An 11,387-nucleotide genomic window follows, 5' to 3' on the forward strand; every position below is an offset into this window, starting at 1 on the left:
TGGGATTACAGGCACGCACCACCACGCCCAGCTAATTTTTTGTTGTTGTTGTATTTTTAGTAGAGACAGGGTTTCACCATGTTGACCACGATGGTCTCGATCTCTTGACCTCGTGATCCACCCGCCTCGGCCTCCCAAAGTGCTGGGATTAGAGGCGTGAGCCACCATGCCTGGCCTCTTTTTTTTAAATTATATTTTAAGTTCTGGGGTACATGTACAGATTGTGCAGAATTGTTACATAGGTATACACGTGCCATGGTGGTTTGCTGCATCCATCCCCCTATCATCTACATTAGGTATTTCTCCGAATGTTATCCCTTCCCAACCCCCCCATACCCGCTATCCCTCCCCTAGCCCTCATCAACTCCCCAACAGGCCCTGGTGTGTAATGTTCCCCTCCCTGTATCCTATGTTCTCACTGTTCAACACCCACTTGTGAGTGAGAACATGTGGTGTTTGTTTTCTGTTCTTGTGTCAGTTTGCTGAGAATGATGGTTTCCAGCTGATGAGCACCATTTCTAATCATATCCTTGTATTGGCAGAGTTGTACCTTGGCACTTTCCTCAGTCTTACTGTGAAAACAAGCTGACACACACATTTTTGACATGTCTAAATTGGAGAATCCACCCAAGTAGCAGAATAGTAACTCAGCTGTATTACTCTCCCAAGGTTTTAATCATGCTGGGACCTGTGATCTGAGATTAAGGTAGCACAGAGGACAGGGCCTCAGGAAGAAACAAAGGAAAAATGCAGAGTTTGCATCAAGCCAATACTAGGTTGAAGAAGCTGAGGCTGAGAAATTTGGGCATTTGGGAAAAGTACTAGCATGATCCTTCTAGCCTGTGCTTGTTGTAAAATGAAGATCTCTTCAGATTCCTTGAAATTTGGGAACAATTTGAACAGAGATTTCTGTTCTGGTGAGAGCACGAAAAAGCAGCTAACTTCATCCCTTTTGCCTTTTTCACATTCCTGAGCAGCTCTCAGCCCCATGGCTAAGAAGTGATCTGTGAGCTGGCGTCTACCAGAGATCACTGATGTCTGGTAAATCGGGAGTGTTTAGCAATGTGTGAATTAGGTTTAACCATGGGATGTGATGATCACACTGAGTAAAAACGTCTGCTTGACAGAAATTGATGTTGGGAGCTTGAGAATGGCTTCTCCTAGGACCTCTTCTGTGAGGACCTTGGCTATGGGGATCCAAGGTGAGGCTGCACATTTAGACAGATGATCTGAGCACAATTCTGGTGAACCGGAGACATCAGAAGAGGAAGAGTCATGAAGGCAGAGATGTCAGAATGGTAACTCCTGAGAAAACGTGGAAGGATCTCCATTTGCCCATAGATCCTAGTCTTTCTCTGGTCTTCCTTCTTGCTTTAGTCTTTCTAGGACACCAGTTGAGAGCCCTCAGCCTTGCTCACAGCATTTTTTTGCTGATACTTTGTGTACAGAGTGATTAATGTCATTTTTTTTTTTACAAAGAATTGTATTTCCAAGCTTAAAAGCACAAGTGAGTAGAATATCAAACTATGCTGTTGGAAACAAAAATAATACTGGGGGGAAGCTGCAGAGCTCAGACCCTGAGGTCGGATCTCAGATGTATCGTTCATCTGGCAGCAGTTCACAGGTCTGCAGACATGGCACTTTCTCATAATAACAGCTCAGGAGGGCTGGCCTTGAAACCTCAGCCTCCTAGAATGACAGCAAACATCATACTCTATAAGCAGCTGGGAGAGAAGAATGGGGCTCTGAGCATGACCAGTGCCCCTTCCCTGGAGCATATCCATCTTTGAGGAGCATATCCACACACTGACTGTGAATTGTGCTTGCTGTCCAACGCTCCCAGTCTCTTGGGGCTGGTGGCCAGTTTCTTTGAGGTTCTGGAGAGGATGGGGATGAAGTGGATTGTGACACTCTGGGGAGGTGGACCAAAGTTCAGTATCCTGACCTGTGGAGGAGGCAGGATGACCACCTTCCTGGCAGTGTCGAGGATCTTCTAGAAGGTGTCATGCCCTTCCTGTGATACTAGTGGCCTCGGACCAGCTTCAACTGGAGATGTGTTCAGGCTGTCTTGAAATGCTTTCTCTAAGGGAAGGCCCCTAGCTCACCTATGTTTGGCTCCTTCCATCCTGTACTGCTTAGTTCCCATATGAGTCAGTGGGGGTTGGCATATGTGTGATTACTCTAGGGACAACACTGGGAGTTGATGACTGGTGGCCCGGAGTTGTCTCTGGAGGTGATGCCTGAAGAGACATCCCACTTGGTGAGTGACAGCTGTCAGCCACTGGAGAGCTTGAGTTCTCCACTAAAGATCCTAATGCCAGGGCTGATCCCTCTCACCCCAAAGTCCCCTAGGATTGGTATAAATGAATTTGAGACCCTTGAGAACAAGATTAATATCCAGGGATCCAAAGTGATGTTTTCCCCTTTTCTGTCTAAATAAAACAAGTAATTGTAGAGACCATGTCTCTATCCCACATAGGGAACACCTGAGATCCAGGATGGTTAACTAAATTTTCTCAGGTGATGGAGCCAGCAGTCATTGTTAACAATAAGCATGCATTTAATACTGACCATTTGACAGCACTGTGGTCTGTTGTAGCCCAGTGCTTTGGTGGTCAGTCCAGGACCACAAACTGGTCTTTTATCTGCAACTAGATCTGCCCCTGCCCGCTCCCTGCAGCCCCATTTTCAACTGATGGAAATTTTCTGATCTTCCATTACTGGGTGGGCTCTAGGTGATCTAAGACATAGTGTTCATACAGATTTAATTCAAATGCTCTTGAGATCAGTAACACTTGACTTAATCTCCCATCTGCTGACTCTTACCAGGTTCTATGGAAGGTGGTTCCAGGTGAAGGGAGACAGGTGGAAAGAACTGGCCCCATTTGGAGATGGGGTGTGTGTGGGGCCAAAGGAGTTGGATGTCTTGTCTGTCTGGGCAAACTTAGCTGCTCCTGCCCGCACTCCTGCCTTGTCTGCCTTCCATTCTTTTTAGGCCACTCACTTGTCTATTTCTGGGAATTCTGTTGACTCCTTAGTCTATGACTGCATTGCCTAGGGCCATGGGGTGGTATGTGCATAGGAATGGCTGAGGTGAAGAAGCAAAGTCTGCATTCACCAGGGTGATGAAGGAGGGGTTTGCACCCTCTTCTTTGTTCCTTGGTCCTTTGTGTCTCTTTGGCCCTAAGGGAATTTATTATTCAAAGGGAAAATCTCTGCTAAGCAAATGGCTTCTTTCCATGACGAGATTGCAATCTGTCAACTCCTGAGTCTGGGACAGACTGTTAGGGTGGTGATGGTGATGACAGGGGACTGCTTGGAGTCCACTATATATTTAGTATGTTAAGAGAAAACTACCTCAAATCTGTAAATAAGGCCAGGAGGTGATTCCAGTTTCATTTTGAAGCATTGATCAACAGATTCAGCCATGGATTACTTAATTTTCTAAGGAAGTGTCGTATTTTGACATCTATGAGCAATGAAGAGGTAAGACTCTGTAGAATTACACATGAAGGCAGAGGTTTTGCCCCATAAAGATGCGATTACATCTTTGTCTTCTCCACGGGACTCAAGCCCAGCTGTGCTGGTTCACCCAACCTGCCAAAACCTCCCTTTTTTCCTCCCCTCTGGACCCTTGATAGTAAAAGTTTTATTATTTCCCACTTCCCCTTTATACCAACCACATTCCTAGCCCCGTGCTTTCTCTTCTTACCAGGTGGTTCATAAGTTAAAGTAATTAAGTGAATTTAGGAACTCGGAGTTAGAGGGAAGGAACCAGGTAAAACACAAGCCATCTACATCCTACCTGCTGCTACTTCAGACTCCAGGCAGGTTGTCAGGGATGCGGGGATTCTGCTACACACACACAATGGAATTCAAGCCCATTTTATTTGAGTCTCAAAAAGATATTGAACCTCAGTTAATATTTTAGTTTCATAATGAATCCTACCTCTTTCCCTTAAAATTAGTAAGACAGATTGCTGTTAGAAGAGGGTTTGTTTAAAGACATAATGGTAATTTGATTTTGATTAAACAGAGGTTTGTGGCATCCTCCTTGCTTCTGGGGTCGTGGCCTTGCTCCTGCTGTGTGGGAAAAGAATCTAGGCCCTTCCACGCGTGTATGGGTGCGGGTGCCCTGAAGTTCTTGTGGTTCTGTGCTAGGTCTCTGGGAGGGGGCATGAACTGGAGCCATGGATGGGACTGCCAGCACCCGCAGGATCACCTTCGAGGCAGATGAGAATGAGAACATCACCGTGGTGAAGGACATCTGGGTTTTGAAAAATGTGATTGATGGAATGAAGAAATCCTCTCCATCTGGCTCGAAGTCTCAGCAGTATTCTGGTGCTTATGGTGCCTCAGTTTCTGATGAAGAATGGAAAAGAAGAGTAGCTGAGGAGCTGGCGTTGGAGCAAGCCAAGAAAGTGTCCGAAGATCAGAAACGACTAAAGCAAGCCAAAGAGCTGGACCAAGAGAGGGCTGCTGCCAATGAGCAGTTAACCAGAGCCATCCTTCGGGAGAGGGTATCAAGCGAGGAGGAACGCACTAAGGCAAAGCACCTGGCTAGGCAGCTGGAAGAGAAAGACCAAGTACTCAAGAAGCAGGATGCGTTCTACAAAGAGCAGCTGGCTAGACTGAGGGAGAGGAGCTCCGAGTTCTACAAAGTCACCACTGAACCTTATCAGAAAGCTGCTGAAGAGGTGGAAGCAAAGTTCAAGCGATATGAGTCTCATCCAGTCTGTGCTGATCTGCAGGCCAAAATTCTTCAGTGTTACTGTGAGAACGCCCACCAGACCCCCAAATGCTCCGCTCTGGCCAGCCAGTATAGGCACTGTGTCAATCATGCCAAGCGAGCATGCTTGGGAAGGAAGGATCAAAACTTGGAACAAGCAAAACACTGTCAACATTAATTCCAGAGATGGAACATTTTTTTTTGTCCTAGTAAGAAAACAGCCCCTTTGAAGAGAAGACCACTAATGAGAAGACCACTAAAGAGAGACACCAGAGAATGGATTCAACAGAATCATACCGCGTTTTGAACAGCAGCACTTTGAAGGGCCAAAGCCTTGACCAGGGATCAGTCATTAAAGAACACCCTTCAGTAGTAGTAAACCCTCTTATGATGATTGAAAGAGAAGGGCAGCCTGCTCCACCTTTTGGTATTTTCTGTTCAACTTCCGCTGACCATAAAATGTTTCTCTTCTGAGCAAGCCCCATCATTTGGTGAAGCTCCACCCTAACAAAGTGGGATGGGGTAGGGGGCTAAATGAATTGGAGTGGGGTGAGGAGAGAGCCAGAAAACATAGCTGTCAGGGCAGCAGTGCGGAATTGTCTAGGCTGCGGGATGTTCGTTTTCTCGCTCTCTCTTTTCTCCTTTGATTATATAAGAGCAATTTCATTTTAACTTATTATGGTGATCATACAGGCAAGAAGCAAAATGGAGAGAAAATGTACCTCTTTTACTGGAATAATGTTTATGATTACAAGTGAGATAAGGTATTTTTATCAATGTGAAGGCAACTTTGGCTGATATAACCTCTATAGTGAATATTAACATCTTTACTTCACTCACTATCCATAATAAATATATTTTCTGACAAAAAAATGAAACAAAACAAAACAAAACAGAGGTTTGCAGCCTTTTAGCTTTTTGTTGTGTACAAATTGGCCATTTATGTAAAAATGATAGTTCATTATTGTTGTAAATAATACTGATGAAAAGCTGCTCCCTGGGGTAGAGTCTGGGGGCTTCATTCTTTCTCACATCAAATGATTACAGTCTCCTTCCTATGCTCAAACACCACACCACATGGACTGTCTCTCCAACGTCCTGTATTCAGAAGGGCAATATTCCCTATAGAACCTTGTGGGGGAGGATACTCCGGTTGAAATCTGTCATTTTCACTGTTCAACATTGAGTGATTATTTTGGTATTTGGTGGCCTCAAGACAGGAGGAAGATAGAATCTAGCCTGCTCTTCTGAGTAGGAGGAGGTCTGATTTCCACCTCGCAGGGCTCTGTAAGCTGGAGGTGTGGTTGTGAATATCAGTGGGTATTCACACCAACTGTGCTGGCAGACGGGTAGGTGCTCCTGACTCGGACTTGAACTTGAGGGAATGACGAAAAGGGTCAGACCAGTTAGGGGTAATGTGTGGTTGGATGCCATACAGGGTGTGGTGGAGGTTAGGGTAGGTAGCTTTGTCCAGTGATGAATGTTCAGAGGCGGCAGTGTGAGCTGTAGCAGTGGAGAACGTCTGAAGCTGATGTTCTCAGTGGTGGCAGCCTATACAGACCACTCTTGTGGTAGGCTCTTGGCTGTGTCTTGCCTTTCAGGGTTCCTGTCCCGTCTAGGTCCGCTAGGCGTCTATTCTATTTTATAAGCTACCAGATACCTTTCTAACACATTCTTTTTCTCCTTAGGTTAAGAACCCTAACTTATATAGCATCCTTGACATCTTTTTTTTTTTATTAAGTCGAGATGGGATCTTACTATGTTGCCCAGGCTGGTCTCAAACTCCTGGGCTCACTGTTCTACATGTGAAGAACATGCAAGATTGTTGCATAGGTACATACATGGCAATTTGGTTTGCTGCCTTCCTCCCCATCACCTATATCTGGCATTTCTCCCCATGTTATCCCTCCCCAACTCCCCATCCCCCACTGTCCCTCCCTTAGTTCTGCCCCACAGACCCCAGTGTGTGATGCTCCCCTCCCTGTGTCCATGTATTCTCACTATTCAACACCCGCCTATGAGTGAGAACATGCGGTGTTTGATTTTCTCTTCTAAGGTTTTTATAATTTTAGGTCTTATGTTTAAGTCTTTAATTCATCTTGAGTTAATTTTTGTATAAGGTGTAAGGAAGGGGTCCAGTTTCAGTTTTCTGCATATAGCTAGCCAGTTTTCCCAGTGCCATTTATTAAATAGGGCATCTTTCCCCATTGATCGTTTTTGCTAGGTTTGTCAAAGATCAGATGGTTGTAGAAGTGTGGTATTTCTGAAGCCTCTGTCCTGTTTCATTGGTCTATATCTCTGTTTTGGTACCAGTACCATGTTCCTTTGTTACTGAATACATATTTGAATACATACATATTTCATATGCATACTACTTAAGGTGTTTGAAACATTTAAGAGGATCTGCTTAATGTGACTTGAAATATTGAGTTATCTTGAGAGTAGAACTTGTAGCTTTATAAGAAGAGGAAGAAAGACCTAAGCTAGGATGATCATCAACCATGTGATGTCCTGCACCACCTAGGGACTCTGCAGTGTGTCTCCACCGGTAGGAATGCCCCTCACCAGATTCAGCCCCTTGACCTTGGACTTCTAAGCCTCGATAACATAGAAGTATTTTTTCTTTGTAAGTACTCAGTTTTAGGTGTTCCATTACAAGCAACAGAAAACAAATGAAGACTCACAGTAACCAGGGAAGTACAATGAAACCCAATACCCTAGCTCTCCTTACCTGAGGTGGATATATTCCAAGACCCCCAGTGGATGACTGAAACTGCAGATGGCACCAAACCCTATGTTTGCTATACGTTTTTTCTATGAATACATAGTTATAATAAACTTTCATTCATAAGTGAGGCACAGGATGAGTTGAACAACAATACTCATAAAGTAGAACAATTATAATAATATGCCAACATGACTACTCTTGCCCTTTGGGGCCATTACTAACTGAGTAAAAGAAGGGTTATTTTAACTCAGGCACTGGGATACTGAGATAGTTGATCTGATAACCAAGACAGCTACTAATTGACCAATGAGCAGGTGGCATATACAGTGTGGATATGCTGTATGAAGGAATGATTCATATCCTGGGCAGGATGGAGTGAAACAGTCGAGATTCTATCACACTATTTAGGATCATGTGCAATTTAAAACTTATGAATTGTTTATTTCTGGAATTTCCACTTAATATTTTCAGATCGTGATTGACCATGGGTAACTGAAACTGCGGATGGGGTGAACTACTGTAATTCAGCCAGCCAAAGTCAGGTGTTTAAACCAGAAATAACTCAGCAGAAGGGAACATGTCCTAAGGGAAATATGAATTCTTACAGGAAGATTTTGTAGGGGAAGTAGTTTTTCTTCCATTTTAAGTTCCTAGTCACAAACACCAGCTCAGCATCCATGTGTGGAAGTCTCCTAGGCTCTTACCACTGACCCCTCCTTTATGAGGCCACCCGACCTATGTGTGCAGAAATTCTTCCAGCTGCAGAGAACTCAGGCTGGGAGATTTTTTCTTCAGTGGCAGGTCTCTTGGATCCCTTGAGAGAAATCAGGAACCCTCAGAGACTCCAGCTTCTGAGCACATGCTCTTTGGTCAGTGCTATTCTAATCCCTGTTTGAAGTAGTAACTCTCCAAGAGTCTCACCAAGAGGGTACTCAAAAATGTGTGTTGAAAGAATCTATTTCGTTGGTATTTTGAGTGTTTAGAAGCACAGGATGAGCAAAAGAATTATGCCTCAATTTTAGCTTTTGCGAGTGGGAAATATGTCTCTATGGCATAAAATTGAGAAGAGACCAGAGTAAAAATAAGTCCTTCTCTCACCTCCCTTTGATTCCTCAGCCACCCAGCTCACTTCCTGGAAGCTACCAGTTTCTCATGCATCTTTCCATTGTTAGTCATTGCTGATACAAGCAATATATATATGTACATATTACTCTCTCTCTTTTAAAAGATTCAGTGGCATTGATATAGAAATGGTAACAAACTATATATGTTGTTCTGCACCTTGCTTTTTTTAAAAAAAATTTAACATGACTTGGAGATCTTTCCATGCATACCAGCGACATTGACATTAGTGGGTGCTTCTTAGAAATGCAAATCTGGTTTAACTGCAGACATACTGAATCAGATCTGTGTTTTAACCAGATCTGCAGCTGATTTCTACCCTCGTTAGCATTGAGACTTGCTGTGAAGTGAAGAGGACAATTCCTGGCTGGACTTTTTGGGATTCAGGAGACTGAGAAGATGGACAGAGGTGCTTTGAAAAGAATGCCCTTGCCTCTGTGTTAGGGCTGGTCATGAAAGCGACCTCATATTTGGTCTGAATATCTGGAAGTGACTTGGAGGGCTGATGAGGGGAGTGTCTTGAAGGCAGTGCAGTTGCTGAAGCGGGGAGCCTCAGAGAACTAGACACTTTCTTCTAGCTTGGGCACAAGACTGTCAGAGAGATTCCTGGCCATGCGAGGGCCTCCTCCCTTACATAGGATGAAAGGCATGTCTTTTTCATACTAATAGAATTTTCGGCCAGGTGCGGTGGCTCATGCCTGTAATCCCAGCACTTTGGGTAGCCATGGTGGGTGTATCACTAGGTCAAGAGATCAAGGCCATCCTCGCCAACATAAGTGAAACACCATCTCTACTAAAAAATACAAAAATTAGCTGGGCATGGTGGTGGGTGCTTGTAATCCCAGCTACTTGGGAGGCTCAGGCAAGAGAATCGCTTGTACCCAGGAGGTGGAGGTTGCAATGAGCTGAGATCACGCTACTGCATTCCAGCCTGGGTGAGAGAACAAGACTCCATGTCAAAAAACAATTTTTTTCTAGTTTATATGTGTGTTCAAAGAATATGTTACATTTTTGAGGTTATTAGTTCTCTTATGAGAGGTTTTTCTCATAAAAGAAATCTGAGATCTAATAAACTTCACCAATTTTCCTCTGATCCCACAGCAAATCATTGGTAATAAGTGATCAGTTGGTCTAACTAGCTATATATATTTTTTGAGATGGAGTGCCGGGCAGGAGTGCAGTGGCGTGATCTCAGCTCACTGCAACCTCCGCCTCCCGGGTTCAAGTGATTCTCCTGCCTCAGCCTCCTGAGTAGTTGGGACAACAGGCAGGTGCCACCACACCCAGCTAAGTTTTGTACCTCACATGTGAGATGGGGTTTAGTCTCACCATGTGAGATACAGAAATTAGCTGAGCTTCCCAAAGTGCTGGGATTACAGGTGTGAGCCACCTCATCTGATCTATTTTTTTAAAAAGACATTTTCATATAAGTGAATAGAAGAGAAATATTAAACTTCATAATGAAGTATGGAGGCAGCCTAAGTGATGGAATGTCTGGAGAAAACTTATTTGTCCAGAGGCCCAGAGCCTAGGAGGACCTGTAGACTCTGAGTGTCTGGTCCTTAAAACCCAGCTACAAAGAAGAATGAAAAACATGGAAATGACCTAGAGCAGTTGGGGGGAAGAGAGGGATTCTGTACCTCATTTTCTGCACCTCCCCCAACCACTGCAAGTGTATTGCCAAATAGTTGAACATTTCATTGAATTTTTAGAAGAGTTTCTTCCCTCTACTGTGGCTCTGGTGGCTTTTCTGGGAAACATTATCCTCTCCCAGTTAAGAGCACGAGCCTTGGCATTAGGCGGTGTGGATTTGAATCTCAGCGCCAGCTCTTTCTAGTTTCCTGACCCTGAGCAGGTTATTTAATCTCGCTCGGTTTTGTCTCCTGCAAAGTGGGAATAATAGTCTCTACTCTTAGTTTGCTGTAATGATTAAATGAGACAGAGCATTTAAAGCATTTGTCCTTGTGTTTGGCAGAGAAGGAGTATTCAGTGCTTGTTATTATTTCTAAGCAGGGGCTTGAGGGTACAGGGTTAGAAGTAAAGCAAAGGAGAAAAGACCTTCTGCAGGTGGGGATCATCTGTGAGTGCACTGACCTTGGAGTCCAACTCTCGGAGACCCCTGCGAGTGACTTTTTCTTTCTGTGGTTTTGGGTGCTTTGGATCAGCTCTAGGGGTGGGTGGTCTCAGACAGTCCTGGAACACCCTTGGATCTCTCCTCTCTGGAAAGGCTTCTGGCTGAGCTCTTCTCTGGCCTTTCCATCTGCCTCTGTGAGAACTGGCTTATTTTGGATTGACTCAGGGCTGAGCAGGAAGCCAGTGGTTGGTGGTCCAGGTTATATGGGGAGTGATGCCTGAAGATAGAGATCCTGTGGGCCCGGAACCCTCTAGGGCTCCTGGTATAGGACTGACTTCCTTCATTTACCAAGTCCTATCCCTGGGGGCCTCTAGAGTTTAATGAATGTGAGACTCCAGAGAGGGAGAATTGTACAGAAAACCATCATTGAGCAAACGCACAATGTCATCTTCCTGGGGGCTTAAGACGATTCATTTCTTTTTTCTCATTAACAGCAGAGAGCTTATTAGTTCCTTATGAGAGGTTTTTCCTCATAAGAGAAATCTGAGATCTAATAAACTTCACCAATTTTCTTCTGATCACACAGCAAATCACTGGTAATCATAATAATAATAAAAGCAACGTGTATATTTGGTAATAGCTTGCATGTTTTACCTGATTTTATCTTCATACAAATGCTGTAAGCTCTCCTGAGCAAACATAATTGTCTCCATACTACGTGCCAGGTATGTGTG

The 11,387-nt window shown here is 44.2% G+C and overlaps 1 pseudogene; it reads left to right on the forward strand.

Annotated features, from left to right (window-relative positions):
• Positions 1 to 4,050: 4,050 nt before the first annotated feature.
• LOC100391142 (MICOS complex subunit MIC19 pseudogene) lies at positions 4,051 to 4,907 on the forward strand (annotated as a pseudogene).
• The last annotated feature ends 6,480 nt before the right edge of the window (positions 4,908 to 11,387 follow it).

The sequence above is a fragment of the Callithrix jacchus genome, chromosome 10, assembly GCF_049354715.1.
Source record: "Callithrix jacchus isolate 240 chromosome 10, calJac240_pri, whole genome shotgun sequence".
Classification (NCBI taxonomy): domain Eukaryota; kingdom Metazoa; phylum Chordata; class Mammalia; order Primates; family Cebidae; genus Callithrix; species Callithrix jacchus.